Source organism: Nematolebias whitei, chromosome 9, assembly GCF_014905685.2.
Source record: "Nematolebias whitei isolate Nwh7 chromosome 9, NemWhi1, whole genome shotgun sequence".
NCBI classification, from domain to species: Eukaryota; Metazoa; Chordata; class Actinopteri; order Cyprinodontiformes; family Rivulidae; genus Nematolebias; species Nematolebias whitei.
Window position 1 is genome coordinate 1,211,602 of NC_056506.1, and position 3,649 is coordinate 1,215,250.

The 3,649-nt window shown below is 46.0% G+C and overlaps 1 protein-coding gene across 1 annotated transcript in view; it reads left to right on the plus strand.

Moving 5' to 3' along the window:
- Positions 1 to 3,649, plus strand: part of LOC119414847 (acyl-CoA-binding domain-containing protein 5-B) — a 162,663-nt gene that overhangs the window by 108,610 nt on the left and 50,404 nt on the right. The gene's annotated exons all lie outside the window — the stretch shown is intronic.

Sequence of the window (3,649 nt, forward strand, 5' to 3'; positions counted from 1 at the left end):
GGGTTAACACAAGTTTAACACAAGTTTAACACAGGGTTGACAAAGGGTTAACACAAGGTTAACACAGTGTTAACACAGGGTTAACACAAGGTTAACACAGGGTTGAGAAAGGTTTAACACTGGGTTAACACAGGGTTAACACAAGGTTAACACGGGGTTAAAACGGGATTAACACAAGGTTAACCCTGTGTTAACACAAGTTTAACACAAGTTTAACACAGGGTTGACAAAGGGTTAACACAAGGTTAACACAGGGTTAACACAAGGTTAACAATGGGTTAACACAAGATTAACACAAGGTTAACAAAAGGTTGACACAAGGTTTACACACAGTTAACAAAAGGTTAACACAGGGTTAACAAAAGATTGACACAAATTTAACACATGGTTAACACAAGGTTAACACAGAGTTAACACAGTGTTAACACAGGGTTAACACAAGGTTAACACAGGGTTAACAAAAGGTTGACACAAGGTTAACAGAGGATCAAAACAGGGTTAACACAAGGTTAACACAGGGTTAACACAGTATCAAAACAGGGTTAACACAAGGTTAACACAAGGTTAACACAGGGTTAACACAGGGTTAACAAAAGGGTAACACAAGGTTAACACAGGGCTAACACAAGGTTAGCACAAGGCTAACACAATGTTAACACAGTGTTAACACATGATTAACAAAGGGTTAACACAAGGTTGACACAAGGTTAACACAGAGTGAACACAAGGTTAACACAAGGTAAACACAGGTTTAACACAAGGTTACCTCAGGGTTAATACAGGGTTAACACAATGTTATTAAAAGGTTAACACAGGGTTAACACAAGGTTAACACAGGGTTAAGACTATGTTCACACAAGGTTAACACAGGGTTAACACAGGGTTAACACAAGTTTAACACAGGGTTAACACAAGGTTAATACAAGCTTACCACAGGGTTAACACATGGTTAACACAAGGTTAACACAAGGTTAACACAGGGTTAACACAGGGTTCACACAAGGTTAAGAGCTTTAAAGCTTTTACGCCGGACACATTCTTCCAGCTGGATGACAGACTTTTTTTTCGAGCGGACCGCTGCAGCGAGCTAACGGGGAAATCACGGGGAGGCGGAGTATGCATTTACGTGAGTAAAAAATGGTCCACGAACTGTACTGTTGTAAATAGCTCATGCTCGAAGGCTTTGGAGCAAATAAGAGTGAAATGTCGGCCACATTATCTACCCCGAGAGTTCACGGTGACTTTCATCTCTGTCGTCTACATTCCTCCGGACGCTAATGCTAATGAATCACTACAGGAGCTTCATGATATCATCAGCTCGCTGCAGAACAAACACCCCGAGGATCTTTACATTGTAGCCGGAGACTTTAACCACGTGAATCTAAAGGAGTGTCTCCCAAGCTTTAATCAACATGTGACGATTCCGACACGTGGAGACAAGACGCTGGACCGTGTTTACACAAACGTAAAAGATGCATACAAAGCCGAGCCCCGCCCCCACCTAGGACTGTCAGACCACATCTCAATCTTCCTGGCTCTTGCTTACATGCCCCCGCTGAGACGCTCCAGACCGGTACAAAAGGAAGTTAAATGCTGGATCCAGGACAGTGGCCCCATACTGAGAGATTGTTTTGATCGAACAGACTGGCAGGTTTTCAGAGAAGCTGCTGAAAATGGAGGTTTGCTTGATCTTGACCAATACACATCCTCAGTTCTGGGTTACATTAGTACATGTACTGACACCGTCTCCACTATCAGAAATGTTAAAAGCTACCCAAACAGAAAACCTTGGCTGAATGCAGAGGTGCGTACCCTGCTGGAAGCCAGGAACACTGCCTTCAGGTCTGGAAACTCAGAGGAGCTGAGTAGGACAAGAAAAGAGCTGGTTGCTGGTATTAAGAGGGCCAAGGCCACATATGCAAAGAGGATCGAGGGTCAATTCATCTCACAAGACCCTCGGAGCATGTGGAGGGGCATTAAGTGCATAACAGATTATAAAGGAAGGAGTGAACAATGCCCCAAAGACCCATCTCTGCCTGATGCCCTCAACAAGTTCTATGCACGCTTTGAAGACCCGAACAGACCACCCAGCACCAGACTCACCTCACCACCGGACGAAGAGCATCTCAGCGTGACCTCAGCAGAAGTAAGGAGTACCTTCAGGAGGATTAATCCGCACAAGGCAACTGGCCCAGACAACATCCCTGGAAAAGTGTTGAAGGAATGTGCTGATCAGCTCTGTGAGGTGCTGGCAGACATCTTTAACACCTCACTTACCCTGGAGACAGTTCCCAACTGCCTGAAGACTGTCACCATCATCCCAGTCCCAAAAAGCTCTACAGTGACTGGTCTGAATGACTATCGGCCAGTGGCCCTCACCCCGATAGTCGCTAAATGCTTTGAAAAACTGGTCATGACTCGCATCAAAACAACCATCAACATCAACGAGGACCCTCATCAGTATGCATACTGTGAGAACCGATCAACAGAGGATGCCATCTCCTCTGTGGTCCACACTGCACTCAACCACCTGGAGCAGAAAACTCTTACGTCTGTATGCTCTTTGTGGACTTCACATCCGCCTTCAACACCATGATCCCCCAAACCCTGATGGACAAACTATCCACACCAGGACTAAGCCCCTCCGTCTGCAACTGGGTACTAGACTTTTTAACAAACAGACCACAGTTAGTGAGGATCCACAACCTCTCCTCCTCCACCATAACCTTCAGCACTGGCTCTCCTCAGGGATGTGTGTTGAGCACCCTCCTGTTTACTCTGCTCACGTATGATTGTGCAGCTACCCATCCAGGCTGTCACATTGTAAAGTTTGCAGATGATACAGCGGTGGTGGGATGCATCACAAACAATGATGAGTCCAGCTACAGGCAAGAGGTTGAACACCTGGAGAGCTGGTGCAGAGAGAATAACCTTCACATCAATGTGAAGAAGACAAAGGAGATGATTGTGGACTTCAGAAGGAACAAAAACACCTACACCCCCCCTGAACATAAGAGGATCTGCAGTGGAAGTGGTCTCCAGCTACAAGTACTTGGGTGTACACATGAATGACAACCTCAGCTGGAGCAACAACACCACCAGCCTGATCAAGAAAGCTCATCAGAGACTCTACTTCTTCAGACGGCTGAGGCGAGCTGGTCTCGGAAGCTCAGTCCTCACCTCCTTCTACAGGTGTGCAGTGGAGAGCATCCTGTGCTCGAGCATCAATGTGTGGCATGGAGGCTGCACAGCTGCAGAAAGAAAAGCTTTGCAGAGAGTGGTGAAGGCTGCACAGAAATCTGTTGGAATCAGCCTCCCCACCATCACAGACATCTACACCTCCAGATGCAGGAAGAGGGCCACCTGCATCATGAAGGACCCCACTCACCCAGCACACACACTTTTTGCCCCACTCCCCTCAGGAAGGAGGTTAAGGAGCATTAAGTGTAGAACCACTAGACTGAGGAACAGCTTCTACCCTGAGGCTGTTAGACTCATGAATCTCTAACTAGAATAATCACTGTGAAAAACCATATCATGTTGCTGCTGATCTGTTTCAATGTTGATGTGTTCATGCGTGCACATCTGCTCACAGACTTATGTTCATGTTTGTGCTGATGTTCAATGTTTTTATGTTATGAGTGCTTAG